The following is an 18,113-nucleotide window of genomic DNA, read 5'->3' on the forward strand; positions in this document are numbered from 1 at the left end:
CACAGAATCTGGCTGTAGAAATATCCAAGCAATTGCAATGAAAATTTCATTGCTTACCACCCTAGGCATGGGGTGTACCCCAGGGGCCTTGTTTTCTATCCAGTTTTCCATTTTGCACCAAAATTGGGCACTTCTGGACAGATGCCCGTGCCGTTCTGTTGGCCCGATTAGCTGCCGGTCCGCATCGCACGCTCTCTTCTGTGATATTCTCCTGGCAGGCTGTGCCCATGCCTGGTGCCTGCCTCGCCGCGGGGTTACTGCCTGTGGGCGCAGATCAGCGATCCGGATGGAGACCTTTGGGAGTCAGGTCCTCAGCCTCTGGGCTTAGATGCTACAAAGAAGAAAATGGTAAAACAGAACATTTGGAAATCTGGTTCTTATTTACTGTACTGCCAAGCTGCTGTAAGACTTGCTGGAATCACAATCCCAGAAAAACAGGGTGGAAAGGATTTTCCTGCTGATATTGTTGGCAGTGGGAGAGACCTCGCTGCCTGCTGTGGGCTGGGACAGGTGGGGACAGGGACAGGGATGGGCTTTCTGCTTGTTTGTGAGGGTGAGGAGGAGGGAAACGTTCCTTGTTTCTCCTCAACACCTTCCAAGGGGGAAGTTTGTTAAATATTGTGAAGAACAGAAGGCAGACTGGAATACTTGGGGAAGGGATACTTGGAGAGACACTTCACAGGTTAATTTTTGGTGGTGATGAAGGGTAAACCTGATGTCAGATTGTGGTGACAGGAGAAAAAGCATCAGGTGCTCAGGCCAAAGCAGGTTTTTGCTGGGTGTTTCCACACTCATCGCATCACCTGGAAGGATGTCCCAGCACTACCTAACTGTGAGGCACCGAGGCAGATGCCGAGGCAGATGCCAAGGCAGTCTCTGCTCTGTGGGCTGGGGAGCAGAAGATGTTTTACGGTACCAGAGAGCTCTTCCCAAGGCAGCAAGGTCTCGCATCTGCCATTTCTCCCTACAAGCGCCTGCATTTCTCCTGGGAATGCCGCACATCACCCCCGGCTGCTTGCGCGCCCTGCAACCAGGGTAAGCTGAGCAGGGAAAGTTTCCCAGAGACTTTTGGGCCGTGACGCCAGGAGTCATAATTGCCTTGGCAGAGGCAGCCACAGTTGTTCAAACCTGCCCTCTCGCCCGTGAGTCAGAGTGGAAGTGCTGGAGTCATGGGATGGCTCGGAGCAAAGATGCAAAGCTGGGAATTGCTTTCAGAGCGATTTATTTCCTTGAGGGCAAGTCTGAAAAATATTAGCGAGGGAGCGAGAGAGACTCTAGCAGCCTCAGATCCTGCCTGCAGCCCGCAAAAGCAGCGCCAGCCTTTGCCGGCTGGGACGGCAGGCAGCACCAGCAGCCCTTGCTGCCCGCAGGGGATGGGACCATCTCTGGGACCCCCAGCGAGGGCGATGCCATGGCAGGAAAAGCAGCCATGCAGTTTGTGGGTGCCCACGGGTGAAGTGGGTGAGCCCTGGCACCGGTGACGTGTCCCAGGAGCCGTTCGGGGCATGTCTTGCAGAGGCGGCATTCAGCTGGCAGCCACATTCCTGCTCGGAGCGCAGGGGGACACAGCCGGTCCTGGTGGTGGGACAGAGCCCCAGCTCATCGGAAAGGTCTTGGGGAGCGCTGAGCCCCCATGTATGGGGCTACATATGTGAGTGTGTCCTATTTAGGTCAGAAAGCCTCGGGAGATGGTTCAGCAGCGTTTCTTGAGGACAACTGGCTTTGGGCATCTCGGACGATCTTCTGTAGTGAAAGCACTTTTGCTTTCGGGGGGTTTGTCGGTCCCCCTCTGCTCTATGCCGTGGAGCAAAGAGCAGAGCCGAGGGGGGATAAAACCTCAGCATCACCAGCCTGGGGAGAAGGGATGGGAGCTGCTTGTTCTCCCAGCATCATGTCCTTGCCTGGGACACCCGGCTCCATCTGAGCATGGGGAGAGAGGCAGCAGGGAGAGCTGGGGGCCCAAGGGAGCGTGGGATGGGTGCTGATGGAGCCGGGGCTTTGCAAAGCCTCTGTGGGGAGGACTTGGCACGTGAACCGCTTCCAGCGCATGGAAACCGTGATGGGTGACGGTCAACCTGGCTCCACAGGACGGCTGAAGTGGTCAGAACCTGGTGGCAGCCGCGATGTCCTGAGGTCGGTATCAGACCAGTCTGGAGGCAGGTGGGAATGGAAACCCCAGTACCAAGCTCTCCCCAACCTTGGGGAGGTCCTGTTGCCTCCAGACTCCAAGTTCATGGCTCGGAGCCATCTCTCGTTTAGTCCCAGCGAATTACCGAGCCCCAGGAAGCCTACCTTACTGAGGCTTTTGTAGAAGTCAAGGGCTCAAATTGAGCAGGAGCTTGGGGAAACCGTTTCCCTTGTTAAAATAAATGTATTAGTTTAATACGTACCAGGAGAGGATAGGGAGTTCTCCTTGTTAAATATTTACCAGTCAAACCCTGCTGAGGACTTACTTGGAGCAATTCAGCTTTAGTGATTTCCTTCTATTGTGGTCTAAGTCTCCAGCATCGCTGGGAAACTGCCCGGCAGGGCCAGGAGGGCAGGCAGCAGACCCCAGCCCCGGGCAGTGAAACCACGGCCGGGATGGCCGCCCACCGCTCCGGGGACACCGTGGGGCCTTGGCGGGTCCCCAAATCCGCTCTGGGACCTCCATGGAGATGCCAGCACCTGCCCGGAGGGATGGAGCGAGCAGCCTTCTTTCCGAAGGGGAGCAAGGGGTGGGAGAGATGCCCAACAACCAGGCAAAAATAAATTAAAAAAAAAAAAAAGATGAGTAGAGGCACAAAATGTTGCTCTGCGCCTTACCTGTCCTGGTAGCCGCTGAGAGCATCCTGATAGCGCTTTCCCAGACACACCACAGTGAATTTTAACAAGGAGCATAATTTCTATGGGGGCTGATCCCCTTGAGAGTGTGTATCTTTGAAAAGAACCCAAATTGTGAATTATCTTCATTTCCCCAAGATGTCCCTCCTGCTACCTGATGGTGGAGTTAAGCCATATTCCAATAATCTTCCATAGTTCGGGATTTCCTGACATAGCTGTTCTATTTATAGGAACAATTTTATATTTATGTTATTTACATGTATATATACTAATTTGACACACATTTATATTAATAATTTAATTATCATTTATAAGTTTATATTCCAGCAATCTCTGATGGTTCAAGATTTCTTAACACTGGTAACACATTTTTTTCTAACCAAGCTAAATTCAAATTATTTGTATTTTTGGTGACTCCTTTTGTAACACTGTTGCTTTCCCTTTAACTCCCCAGAGTAAAATGGAAGTACCGGAAAACATGGGGGATCTCTACGGAAATGCTCAGGAATTGTTGGTCACTCACTCTCCTGAATACAGCAACTCCAGATTTTTCAAGGACCGTGTCACCATATATTTTTTTAAAGAATGACTCTATTAATAAGATTAAGAGAAAACAGATACATCAGGTTTGCAACCAGAAATGTGGATATTGCAGGAGACATCAATTGTTAGAAGTAAACAACAGCCCTGATTCAACAAAGTTCTTAAGCAGACACTTAACTTTAAGCATGCACTTAACACAGGCTTCAGCCAGGCGTTAACATATGTTCTGCTATATAAAGAGGGACTTAAGTACGTACTTACAGTTAAGCTTGTGCTTAAGTGCTTCGTTGAATTGGGGCCAATACTTCAGCTCTCCCTCTGTCTCCCTAACATTAACTGTGCCTGACATCCAGGAAATTCAAACAGGGGCTGCTGTATTCACCTACCGGCATTTCTTTCCCCTTCAGACAGTGGCTGCATCTATTTTGCAGCACGGCCGAAGCGCTCTGGGTGGCAGGGTCAGGCCACCTCATGCACCTTCGTGCCCCCTTCGCTCCCCATCCCTTGGGAGCCCCATGGGGTCACCTGGGGAGAAACTGAGAAATGGTCACACTTGTAAGCCTCTGTGAAGACCCCACCTAGAAGTCTTTTGTGCCTTTATTTTTATTGGGTTTTGAATCAAGGTATTTTTCCATAATATTATGTGTGTTCATAAAAGATGCTTGCTTGCTTTGTGCTTATTTGCAGGTGGTTGGTTTTTTCAGTCCTGAGCACGAAGAATTGTACTGTGCAATGATTTAGCCTCCCTGATCAACCTTTGTGCATGAAAACTTAATATTGCAAATTTTTGTTTTTGTAGCTTTTTCTCCTGTTACATCCCCCATCCACTGAGTTGTGCGTATCAGCAGGTGAATGTGAATGGGAAAGGCCTTGGTGTCTTCACGGATTACTGATGACCTCCTGAACCAGCCTGGATACTCCGAGTTGCCCTTCCAATTAGCTTGAGACTCTTCTTGCCTGTAGGTCACCTTCATTTCAGACCAAAGTTACTGAGGATGAAGGTCTTCTCATTCTGGTCACTGTAAAGGCACTTTGAATCGGCATCACTGGAAGCCCCAAAGCCCAGCTCTCAGTTGTTTACGTGGCTTGGGATCAATTCATCATCACTTGTTGGCTTTTATTTGCAGTGAACCAGACTTCTCTGAGAACTGAACAGATCTTGTTTCATGAGCTGGGGAGAGCTCAGTGAAAGCAGGAACAAGTCGGTACCTCCAGACCCAAATCACACGAGGCAAATCCTGAACCAAGCATCTCCAAAGGTTTCCTGATCTGTAGGTGAAGTTCTGCCCTTCTTGCAATCAAAGGGAATTTTTGCACTTGCTTCAATGGGGCCGGAGCTGCTTTCTCCCCAGGATTTTCTTTTTGGACAGTTTTTAAACTGTGGGTATGGCAGAAGCTCTCTGGAAGAGAGGAGCCTGTTAGACAGCAAACCTGCTGCCTTTCCCAGCCCCAGCTTTCTGTCTACACCACCTCTCTACCCAAAAGGTCATGGCCGGAGAGGCAAGGTCACTGCAAAGAGAGGATTTTGTTTTACCAGTCACAGCCAAGTGCGATGAACCTGTGGCCTTCAGTTAGACATGACTCGGGGAGCATCATATAGATATGACGCTAAGTTTTCTTGAATAAAAAAAAAATTACTGAAGACCTCAAGGACCAGCTCTTCACTGCTTATTTTTTTTGCAGATGGCAGCATCCAAGTTCCAGTTATTTCTTTCTTGGAAAATAAAACAACTCTACCAGAAGAAAAGGAATGTGAGTTTGCAGCACAGTTTGGTACCTGGAAGACTCCAGGCTGGAGCACACACTCCTGATTTATGGTGTACTTGTTAAAACCACTTGTTCTTGTCATAACAAAACAGATCCAAGTGAAGCTGGGTAGAAGGTCTCCTTCTAGTTGGCACTTCATCATGGCTTCTTACTCTGTCTTAGGTTCTGGGGGTTTACAGTTATATAAAACTTAATGAATCAGTATACTTTAGATTTCCTTCCTAATGCATATGGGTTCAATTAACTGCACTGTTTGCTTATTTAAGCGTTTTCATTAAATTGCTTTACTATATTTTCCCGCAATTGAAGGGGAACATGGTGGGGCTGATGCCATCTGCCACCATCAGTTTAGCAGAACCTTTTTCTTTGTTCAGACCCATTCTTTTTTATTAGAAGAGACCCTCCTACCCCCAGTTCCCTGTGTGCCACGCACTTAGTGCATTCTCCTCTTCTGACTGCAGACTGATAAATAAAAAACTTGTGCAAGGACCTTCATGTATGGTATTTTTTAAGGCTCTCTTTTACAAGATCAGGTTGTGTTTTGCTCCCCCTTCTCTCCCCCTGCTTGCAGATTCCTTTTTGCTCCAGCTTGTGAATAAATAATTGTTGCTATTACAATAGCTAGCAGCTCTTGCTGCCTGGCTCTGTGGGGTGGGGGATTGTGTTGGCTAAAACACCCGGCCAGATTACAGGCTCAGCCCAGAACACCAAGGACAAGGCAGGGGAGGCTTTTTCCGTGTTTTTGAGGAATAGCTGATCCTAGACATCCCACCAAACCTTCCTAAAGGTCCTGCTCATGGGGCAGGGGGTGGTCTCCCTGCCAGTGGCCCTGCTTCACTTGTGGCTTCATTTTTATATCTGGTGCCTTTAGGACTTCCCACACTGTCCTTGCCCCAGCACAGAGCTAGTGGTTTATTACGTTCCTCCTTGTTGCTTTACTCCATCCTTTCGAGCTGTGTCTTGCCAGTGTAAGTGCTCACCGTGAGCGGCCCTGTGCTTCTCAAATGACTGCCGGTCCCAAGGGGGCTGCTGCCAGCATCCCTCCGAAAAAACCCGCACCACCATGGGGATGCCCATCGGGGACTGACGATGCCTTATCCCCATTTTACAGACAAACTAAACTGAATAAACTCACCCACTTGATTTGGGAAGCAATCTGCACCTTGTTACACAAAGCAAGTGCTCTATAGGCATCACTAATAGGAAAAAAAACCTCCTGAAGCATATAATAGAAGAAGGAAAAACATTCATTCTCGAGGACTCTCGTCCAGAGGTCGGCTTTTTGATTTGAAAATGCAGTGTTTGATATTGCGTCAGTTATCTGCCATCTCTCGGTTAGGGAACAGAGGAAGGCATTAGTGCTCCTGAAGCAAACTGATATTTTGCAATACAGTCTGGGGAGGAAAACGCCCTAGCATTTATCATTTTCTGCTCCCTGATACAGGCATTTTATGTAAGGGAAGATGCAAAGAGAATAAATAACTTGCCCTAAAGGTACACAATGAATCTGTGGCATGGCCAGCAGGAGAAACGTTTTTAACCATTGCTTGCAAAAGCCTTGCTCAAGCAGTACTTTCGGTGAGGGCATCCCAGCCCCTTGTACTCCCCAAAGTCTAAGGAAACTGCTGTGGCCGTGGAGGACCAGAGGATGATGCTGTGGGACCCTCACCCAGCCTGTACCCCCTTTTGTAGAGGGGTTTCGGTTTGTGGAGCAATGTACAAGACCAAACGGCTTCAAGAATGAAAACAAAAGAAAGAAAGAAAGAAAGAAACCCCAAACCACCCTTCAAACCCTTCTGTTTTCAGTAAAGGGAAATTAAGAAAAAGCAAAATGTGGAAAAATACATTTAAACTGGAAGGAAAAGCATATCCCCCCCCAAAAAGTGGTAAGATTTATTTCTTCCTTTTCTCATTTTCAAAAAGGTTTTCTGATTTCTGTTTTTGTCAATGAAAAATGCAGAGAAGGCACCAAAGGTTTTGTAAAATATCACCGAGTTGCCAAATTAACCTTTGGGGGGGGTCGCGGAAAGGATCAGCTGGAAAAACATCAGCTTGGACCCTCGGCTGCATCCCAGTCCCCTCCTGCCCGATACCCGCTGGGATCAGGGACCCAAACCTCTGCTAACAGCCCCGCAGGCTGCAGGGACCCGCATGCAGCTGGCTGGATTTGCCAAAATTCTAAGGAATCACCTGAAAAAACCAAACTGGTGCAGAGCCTGAGCTCTGGGAGGCTTTCTGAGAGCATGGCTTGACAGCCCTGCCAGCTCCAACCACTCTCTGGTGCCTTTTCTTCTTGAAGTGAGGCATAAAATAAATTGAAGCTGCTGGTTGTGGTAAACATTCCCTCCAAACATGCCTGTTCTTGATACCCCAAATGCAGATACTCAATTGTGGAAGAAAATGGAGAAAGAAAAAAAAAAGAAAGAAAAGAAAAGAAGAGAGAGAGAAAAAACCCGACGCTTCCAAGACACTAAAAATAGACTCTGATCACTTACCAAATGGTAAAATGAAAATGATTTGCTTTGAATAGTCTCCAGAAAGGCTCAGATACAATGTCTTGTGGAGCAAAATTGAATCAGTTGAAAGTGCAGACGCCAGCTCAGCCTAATCCCTCCCAGCTGCTTTGCTTTGCTTTTTTTCCAACAAGCAGCCCCTAAAAGTCATCTCCCTAATCCTGCAAACTGAAATTCAATCTTGTATTTTTTTTTTTAAATCAAGTTTCAAGCCTGGGGCTTGCAGGGTGGGGGAAGAGGAGGAGGGAGGGCTTTGGGGTTGCCTCCTTCCCCTCGACCTGACTGCAGTAAACACAGCCTTGAATTCAAGGAAAAGCTTTAGACTACAATTCGCTTGGCTTGAGCCAAACACACAAATCTGATGCCTTTAAAGCCCCTCCAGCAGACGGTAGATAGCTTTGAGATGCTCACTAAATGGCTGTCTGGTTGCTGCCTTTTTTGTTGTTGATTGGGGGCCCAAGGAGACCTTGTCTCTGGGTTGTTTTTTCTTTCCTTTTTTTCTTTTTTTTTCGGTGTCTGCTTTTATCAGTGAATTTGGGTTCGGCATTTACCTAATGCAAAGACCAAGACAAACAATTTCTTACAGAGGCTGGTGATTGCGGCCAGCAGTGCATGTATGGGCTCTGCTATCTCGGGGAATATCCAGAGGTATTTATGACACTTTCCCAAGAGTTTCCTGACTCCTGCCCTCCTCTCCCCCAGCTTTTTCCCCGTGTACGACTTGCAAGGACTCAGCAAAGGCTCCCGGGGCATCCCGGTCCTCGGCTCCCTCTGCGGCACCTGGGAGCTTAACTCCACACACTTCCAGACTTGCCTTGCCAGTCTTTGCCACCTTATGGTCCGCTGATCCCAATATTTTTTTGGCATCAGGTGATACTGGTTTGGTTTCGGAGAGTAACTGAGAATAGATAAAATAACAGCAAAGCATTCAAACCCCAAATCCCACGGCTCAGCATCCTGATAATCCAAATTCGTGGGGCTGAACACTTCCAAACTCAGGGCTTCAGAATTTTTCCCCCTTTCAGCCACGCAGGTTGGCCCTGTGAGGCTCTTGTTTGAACCCAGGTCAGAGTCCAGAATCCGAGCAGGAAAAAAAAAAGGTGGCTAAGAGTGAGAAGAGGGAGGGTATCATTTTACAGTATAGAAACTCCTGTAGGAACAGCTGCAGGCAGGTGTAGATTTGCCTGGTCAGGGAAAGATTCAGAATACTAGAAAAAAATAGGAAACCAAACTTACAAGGAGACAGTGGAAAGCTCAGGTGGGAACCATTGATATCAATTCTCTTGCCCTGATATATATGATGACAAAAGACGTACCTACATAACACCACTGCAGCTGCCACGGCCATGTGAGTATTCAAAGTTGGAAATCAGTCCCATACCATGAAAATCACACATTTCACAGAAGCAGTGACAATTATTTTGTCTGTTCCCAATGTCCACTTCTCTTCATCTTGTTGGCATAATGGTCTTGACCACACACACACACACCCTGCCATGTCAGGAGCAAACTTCTACTTGTTTGCAGCTGGCTGTTATTTCTGCTTTGAGACATGGGGGGTTACGTGACATTTAAATAATATGCATTCTTGTTCTCTGTATCCCTGTACCCATCAGCCTGATACAGGGCTGGGTCACTGAGAGTGATAAAAGCATTATTACTGAAGTTACTTTGAACTGAATTACCTCTTGTATAACGAGGGACAGCACGTTGGGTACCCTGATCGAATGGCCCCATGTGTTTGTTGCTGGATTTTATGGTGTAAACTGATGGACAGTTTAGATAAACATATAGAAATAAATGGGTAGAGATACACAGGTACGTGGGGGATGGATGAATTAGAATAATTGGCATCATTACATAGACATATACAGGTTCTGTGCAGAGGATGGATAATTTGATATTAATACAGAAGAAGTGATGATGGAGGGAAAGCATGTGTATTTGACATAGACTGGACAGCCTAGCCAGGGGTTTGGTATGGTAAGTGTGGTCCTGATGCACATCAGGATAAGTAGAATACGTGGGATGTGTTCTGTTAGAGCAAGGGCCTTCTGGGTGGCTGGAAAGTTTACGTAGGAGCTGGCTGGATAGCTGGGTAGTGTAGCTAGGGATGAGGTGGCTGACGGGCTGCATAGTGAACCCATGGGATAAATATGTACACGGAAGAGGCGCTGGCTGGATTTACCATAAACCAGAAATATTTGAAAATGTAGAGCTAGGTATGAGAGAACTGTAGAGGAAAGAAAGAAAGAGAAAAGAAAGGAAGGGAGGAAGAAAGAAAGAAAGAAAACACAGAAAGCTTAGAATAAACCTGAAATTAGCTAGACAGTTAAATATGCATGGGATTGATTGCAGCATATCTGAGCCTGACAGCCATATTAAAATGAGCAAATAGGTGTCTGTGTATTACATATCGGTCTGTTGAATGGGTGTGGAACAGATAAATGTGGAAGAGAGAAAGCTGAATTGAGTAGGTAAAGTAACTGCTGGGTGACTGGGAAGTTAAGCAGAGTAAACGTAACGTGGATAGATTAAAATATGGAAATGTGGACTATTGCAAGTAGGTATTGTAAGTACGTTGCTGTAATAGGTAGCAAGTAGATAAGTACAGGTATAATAGAAACCTTGGCGGTACATATGGAATAAATGGAGACATGAACTGATGATATCTGTATCAATTAACATGTTTAGGTAAAGAGATATGTAAAGATATTCTGGGCTACATAAATTAAATAAAAATGACATGAGCAACAGTGGCACTAACAGTTCTAAAAGGGGAACATGGACGTAAGGAGGAAGAGGTGATCCACTAGAAATACTGTGAATATTCTGGAGTTAGGTCAGCTGAGTAGAAATGGGATGGATGGGTGGATGAAGAAAAGGGTATATATACTGACTTACTGACTACTAACTGAGCTTGTATTAGCTAGATTGACTAGATAAACCTGTAGAGAGCAGATTAATAAATTAAAGGCCAAAAGAGAAAGAGATTAAATTGAGATGGACAGGTTTAGAGCAGACAGAACATGTGTTGTCTGGGTAAAGGGACGGAAGGATAGCTGGACGGATGGAATAAATATATGACTAATACAGCCAGAAAATATGGGCTGATAGGGTGAATAGGGCATTGATTATGGGGAATGTAGATGGAGGAACAGATAAAAGAAGAACCATAACGGAGTTAATAGATGAATAGTTAATAGAGTAATAGATGAGTAACACCCATAGGGAGGGTATCTAGTCATCGAGACTCCCTGCAAATACAAAGACATGGAAGTGTGAAAAAGGTGACGTACAGACATAGATGAGCGAAGGAAGTATTGGGTAGGTACAAAAAAAGATAAAGTGCACAGACACGAGAGAAGAGTGGATATGGGAAAAAGCAAAAAAACACTTAAGGAAGAGTCGGATAAAATAGGCGTGGAGTAAATAGATTCCATATAAAATTCATACAGAGTAAAGACATTATGCTGAAAAAACAAGCTTGGAACAACTAGCGAGCTAACAGGTTGGACTAGGTATTGGGTAGATAAAGAGACAGGGAAGTATTCATGAGCTGGGAGTGTTGAGAAATTAGCCTGATGATCAAGTATGAATTAGAGGGGTGTTAAATGGGGAAGTAAATCCTGGACAGGATGATTGATGAAGAAGGATGCGGGTGCACACACAGATGACTGGGTACCGGGAAGCTCATCAGAGTGGGTACGAGTGAGCAGAGAGATGAACATGGATGTAACAAGGAGGGGGATGAAAACATATAGTTTACCATGTGCTATGGAAATCTGGAGAGATTAATTAAAATTTGCATCAGATTGATCAGATAGGTAAGTAGTCACAGGCATTAGCTTAATGAGCATGTATAAAAAAGACTGCAAAAAAAGATCATTAATCGTGATGTTAGTTGTATTGATGTCTTAGGCATGACAGGTAAAAGCACAAGTGGTGAATACATTAGTGCTATAAGAAAGGATGAGAGCAATTAGTAGATGTGAGATAGACTAGATGTGTGAGACATGAATGTATGCAAAATAGGCAAAGAGGTCAAGTAAATGAGAATACATGGGGAAAGTGGATTGCTAAGTGTTATGAAACTCAACTATAACCACCTACAGGGATGTGTGGGAGAGAAAATTAGGTGATCTGCAGTTGTAAGATGGACAGAAGGAGAACAGATCTGTTTGCACAAGAAATAAGCATAGAGAAATCCCATGAGCAAGGCTGAGGTGTGACTCCCAAACCAATCCTAAAACTAACCCTAATTCTAAATCCTGACACAAACCCAACCTTTTGCTTAAAGCTTATCCTAACACAACAGTAAGCCAAACCTAACCCTAACCCAACAGTATCTGAACGTAGCACTAACCCTAACCTCACCCAAAACTCTGCACCCACTACCTAACCCTAACGCAAGCTGAAACCTACCACTGACCCTGATACTAATCATAATCCTATCCTAAACCTAACCCATGCCTCATCCTAACCCAAACATAACCTAAAGATAATCCTAAATGCTGAGCCAACCCTATCCCTAACTCTAAACCAATCTCAACCCAACCCTAACCCTAACCAAACTCTGACCCTAACTCTAAGCAGTAAGCCTTAAGCCTATCTCTGACTTAATCTTAACCTTGCACCTTAGAGGAACAGGTAGAAATATATGATGCATTTGTATTTAGCTGATACAAAACAAAAGAAAGAAGATTAGGTAAATATGTCAGAGTTGGAGTTGTCAGTTTTATGTATTGTAAAGTTATATGGTATTCATTAGCTACGGGGAGGTAGGAGGGTTGACTAAATGAGTGGACCTAGGGTAGAGATGAACAAATTAAATATGTCTGTGTAGAACAGTTATACCAGAGAGCTCAGAGTGTGCAAGTAAATAAGAAATTCATAATTACGATCTCAGATCAGAGATCAGATACGTGAAGATGTATTGAACAGAGTGATACATGTAACCAGTGGTTAAATCACATATCCAGGTAGGCTTGAGGTAGACGAGTATTTGTGTGGGATAGACAGGTAAGGAACAAGGGAGGAGGAAAAGTAAGGCAGGTGAATACACACAGAGCGGGGGAGCTGTGGAATGAATAGGTATGTATGTTGTCAGAGCTTGTTGAAAGGAGACGACAGGTAACGGGGTGGGTTCAGCTCAGGAAAGCGGACAGGACCGTAGATTGGCAGTTTCTGCCTTTTTCAAATTATGACCCCTGCAAGCATGCCAGCCCCTGCCCAGTGAGCTTTCGCTCATAGACGACAGGCGAATGCTGCTCACTGCTCTCCCTGAAGCCCTGAAAATGAGATGGGGGCCAGCGAGGGGAGCGGTCCCGCGTTCATCACACTGGGCAGCGTGGCTGGGGTGGGTGTACGCGGCAGGCAGGCCAGTCTGAAGCGGGGGTACAGGCAGGTGGGATGGGGCTGTAGCCTGATGTGCTCGGAGGTAAAACACACAAAGCCACTAAAGGTACAAGGATGAGCTTTCAGAGAGACAGGATCCAGCCCTTTTTGTTACCGTGCCAGGCAGAGGGGTTGCACGGGTCCTGCGCTCAACCCAGTTCAGTGCCACTGCATCGGTCCATGGGACCAGAGAGGTGGGTCAGCAGAGGGGCCAAGACCCATCTCAGCAGGCTCTGTGAGCACAGGGCGAGAGCTGTAAGCATGCTTCCCCACCATAAACACAAAGAGTTTTCCTCCAGCTCCAAATATCTGCACTGACCTACGGTATTTTATTCTCCTCACTGCAGGGAACAAGCTGGCAACGTGGGCAGAGACTCGTGCGGGACGTCGCAGCCCCGGTCTCCGCTGCCGAACCTGCCTTGGAGAGGATGCTCCCGAAATCTGCTGGCTTCTGCGGACCAGGGAGGGGAGGCTGCTGCCTCCGTTAGTCGGTTCATGGGGAGGGGAGAGCGGGCTGGCCCCCAGCCTTCTCACCTGCCTTTCCAGGTTTGCTTTCAAAGGTTCAAAACCTGCCTTTGTAAGTGTTTAAAGAGTGGGGTCTTGCTTTGTGAGAGCGTAAGATTAAATTTAGGACCTGACTTGAAACACGGACTTGTGAGAGCTCCAAAATGCTTCCTTCACCTCGCTCAACTTTATGCTTAACTTTAAGCAACTTTAGTTCGCTGACTTCAGCCGAGTGCAAACAGTGCTGTGGTTATCCACGGGGCACAGCCCCGCTCCCCCGCAGCCAGCCGCAAATCTCCAGCTGGCCTCCGTGGGACCAGGGCTTCACCTCATGCCTAGAAGCATTTTGCTGGGTAGTTTCCTTGTGTGCTTAAGTACTTTCCTGAATTAGCTCTTAAATGAGTGAACCCTCCTTCTAGACTTTCTGGGAAAAAGAAAAGAAGGGAGTGGAGGGAGAATGGGAATTTTTGAGGGTGCCCAAATGCTGAGAGCCAGCCTTTGGAAGGGATTTGGGTTCTCACAGTTTCACCCAGGCAGTTCGAGGAGCCTCAGAGGAGCCAGAGCAGATACCTGTAATAGACACAGGCACTGGGTGCTTTTAAAGATCCCACTCTGTACTTAGCTGTATCTTCAGACATCTAAATCCCTCTAAAAGTCTCACTCTTAGTGTCTAAATCCCAGGTGCCTAACTCACTTCTAGGAAAATCTCACACCAGGACCGACTCACTGAATCATTTTTTAAAATCTGGTCCTCACTCATATAGGGCTTTTGAAAATCCCACTGCTAATCTCCTATACCCAGGCATGTATCACTTTGAAGCCTGTAAAATAAATTGCTTTGCGCTCCTGGGGGACAGCAGCTACTTTGTCCCTGCTCAGACCAAGTCAGATTTTTGTTTCTTGCATATTAACACACAGATTTTGGGGGCAAGCTCCAAAGCAGCTATGCGAGACGTGAATTAGCAACTGGGATCGAGCGCTGGTTTACGTGTTATTCTGGGGAGGCATCGCAGGCTGCCGTGGGTTGTAGGTCTGCATCAGCGGAGGTGTCGGGAGGAGCTGGTTCTGGGCTGCTCATTTACATCCGTGGGGTTCGCCTGTGGGCACAAGCCTTCGCTCAGCTCCACTGATCTCCTGGGAAGATTTGTGAGGAAATTTGCTCGTCTCTAGCAGAGACTGAACATCGTTACCTGTTTTTTTTGCAAAAAAGTTGCTTGGCTGAAGAAGGGAAAAAAATCAAATACATATGTTGTTTCGTTTTTCTTTTTTTTATTTCCTACGGGAATTTTTATTTGTTGGGAAGTTTTTTGGTAAATAAAAATTCTGTGCATATGCTTTCTTCATTAGAGAAATTGGATTTGGGGATAAACAAATTATTTTTTCCTGTAAAAAAAAAAAATCATGCCGCAAAAGAAAAGGCTGGCTGCCATTGAAACATTTTTGATAGAAAATCTGCCTGCAGCCCTACTGCTTAATCAGTTTGGAGCAGAGCGTAGCCTGTAGCTTGTTAATAAGAGCAGCTTGCCCGAGCAGTTCGCACAATGGTGAGCTGCAGAGGAGGCTTGTTGCATAGCTGTGGATTTTATTTTGCAGCTCTGTTAATTAAAACATATTTTACTTTGAAGGAGGTTTTTACTGTTTTCTATGAGGGTGAGCAGAAAACTGTTCTCCTGGATAGATTAAAGGAGGGATATGAAGTATTTTTTTAGAAGTAACAACTTAACTTTGTTTGATGGGCAAACTCTTAGCAAAAACAATGTGTAGTTTCTTATTTTTATTTGTTCTCAGTCCTTGTATACAGGCTGGTTTATGAGTCTGAATATCTCGGCTGTTTTGATAATATCAGACCAAATTTTCACATAGAAGTTGCCAGACTGGAACAGAAAACTTGTCACAGATTCTTGTTTAATTGATAAAGTAATTTTTACTTATACAAGGGTAAGCTAAAATAATAAGGCCTGAAACTGTGCCATTGAAGTTAATGACAAACCCTTCATAGGTTTCATATAAAGCCTGTATTTTTATTATCCCAGTTCCAGCGACTTTTGTTGCAAGTTTGCAGCAAAATGTTAGGGCATTTCTAAGTGTTATTTTTATTATACAAAATCCCATTAAAATCAGTACTGAAGCATCCCATTAATTTAAATGGGACTTTGCATAGTTTGCTGAGTTCCAGGCCACAGATAAAGAAAAGTATGCAATTTGGAGTTAAACTGACCACAGCTTTTTATTAGAAGACATTTAATCTCGAATGAACAGCGCAGTCTGAGGCATAAAGTCTTTGTGAACTTCATCTGGGCTGGTGCAATAGGAGCCTCCACTGTGCAGCAACTTCTGGGTTGGTCGTCTGGGACCTCTCAGGACCATATAGCATTCCCAAGCAAACCCCTAGCCCAGGTAGGTATGCAAAGTGCTCCCCAGGCAGCTTTGCCTTGGAAACGCTAATAGGTAAGCCAGCACACCCAGAACAAATGGAAAACTTGATTCAGCTATTTCTCTGGCTCCAAGTATCTGCTCGCCTTGACAAAGGCAAGGCTGCAAATCAGTGGGCAGGAGTCTGGGGGCTCTCTGCAGCACCCGCTGGAAGGCAAAGTCCCACCGGCCTGGAGCCACGCTAGGTCGAAGCGATGCTGCTTCAGAAATCCCCGCTCGAGCTTCACGCGCTGGAAACCGCTTGAGGAATGCGCAGGGCAAGGGATGGAAAACCATCGCCTCTGGTGTGCGGAAACACCCATCAGCCAGAGGCTGGCAAGGGGAGTTCAAAAACCAAAGCGCGAAGAGCGGTGGGGAGAACCTTTTTATATGTGGGACCCCCCCTTTGGGGACTTTGGGGGGCTAAGGGACCGTTAAATGACAGTGCCCCTCAGCTGCCCCCAGTGTGGGCGCACACCTGGGCACCTCCAAAGACATATCCCTAAGGAATCTGGGCTTGGGGAAGGCGGTCTCAAGCCATGCTTCAAACACACCAAACCCCCAAATAATTCAAACTCTAACCATTGTGGGGGAGACCTAAAGGCTGCTGGGAGCAGGGCATCTGTAAAAGTGCACAGGGAAGGTGTAGGAGCTGCTTTCTGCTCAGTGTCTCCTTGGAATTTTCCTTTCCCTGAGCCATAAATGTGTCAAGATGCCCAAATTTCGCCCAGCAGCGGCGGATCAGCTTTCCCTGGTACATTCACAGGGCAAAGGGACGCGGTGTCTCTGGTCCCCAGCTGAATTTCAGGGAGGTTCAGGACTCCGACAACAACTGAAACTTGCAGCAAGGTTTGCCTAAACGTGAGCCCTGCACTCACTGCTCTGATTTAGGACTAACAGTGCTACCTCCAGGAACAGGAGAAAATGAACACCGAAAATCCAGGCTAAAATAACAGCTGAGGGCTTGCAGATACCCCCCCCCCCGATGGAAACTGGAGGGGAAAACCAGTCCTTTCCCTGGTCTGGTGCACGCTCCCCTGCCTATAATAAGTGATAAAGTAGCCGCGGAGAGTCAGCTCCTTTCTGCTAAGCCCCCCCGGGTTAGGTGCAAAGCCACTGCGCAGCCCCCCCAGCCCCGGGACGGGGGCTCCGCGGGCACGGACCCCCCCCAGCTCCCCCCCCCCCCCCGCCAGGGAACGGCTCCCGGGGCTCCGCGGAGCCGCGCTGCCTTGCGCGGCCGCGGACCCCCCCCCCCCGGGGGCTTCAAGAAGCTCCGCGCAGACAACTGCAACCCCCCCCGGGGGGGGGGGTATGGGGGGGTGTGGGGAGGGACGGGACACATCCGCGGCCGCGCAAACAGCGCGTTTGGGCGGTGGGGAGGCAGCCCCGGCAATGGCTTGTCCCGGCGCGGAGGAAGGCGGCTGCGCCGGATCCGGCCTCGCCGCAGATAATGAATCGGTTCTTGGGCTGAATTACGGCTATTTAATTTTTTTTTTTCCCCACCAAATATTAACAGTAATCGTAATAGTAATGAAATAGTGGTGACATCGGTGTCTTTCGTGCTTGGAAAAGCTGGGGGAAAAAAAAAAGCAAATCGAACAACCTTTAAAATTGCGGATCTCGGCCAATTTGGAGGAGCAAGAGAAAAACGCACCTTAGCAAAACGGGCCAAACGGTTCAGCGGGAAGGAGCGGTCCCGGGGCTGCGACACGCCGGGGCGGGGGGGTACGTGTATCTTCAGGGTGCTAGGATTAACTTTTTGGGGAAGGAAACCCCCCCAAAGGCAGGGCTGGAAGCAGAAATGCAGGCGGGAAGGCGGGCTGCCTCCACAAACCCCGCCGCGCCGCCGGCAGAGCAGCGGTAAAAATCTGCCATAAAATTAGAGGTGGGGAGGATTTCCACTGCCGGGGCTGCCCCTCGGGATGGCAGGGATCCAGCCCCCCCATCCCAGAAAAAGGGGTGCCTTCCCCCCCACCTTGGCCGGCGGCTCCCGGTCGGTCCCTGCCGGGGTGCGGGGTGGGGAGGGCGGGGGGGGGGGGACGCGGAGAGACGGCGCAATTACCGGGAGGGAAACGGAGGGGCCCTCCCCAAAATGCCACCACGGGGAGAAAGCTGCTTTTCTTCTTGTTTAGTCGATCTCTTAAACACAGCCAG

This window comes from Harpia harpyja, chromosome 20 (genome assembly GCF_026419915.1).
Source record: "Harpia harpyja isolate bHarHar1 chromosome 20, bHarHar1 primary haplotype, whole genome shotgun sequence".
Classification (NCBI taxonomy): Eukaryota; Metazoa; Chordata; class Aves; order Accipitriformes; family Accipitridae; genus Harpia; species Harpia harpyja.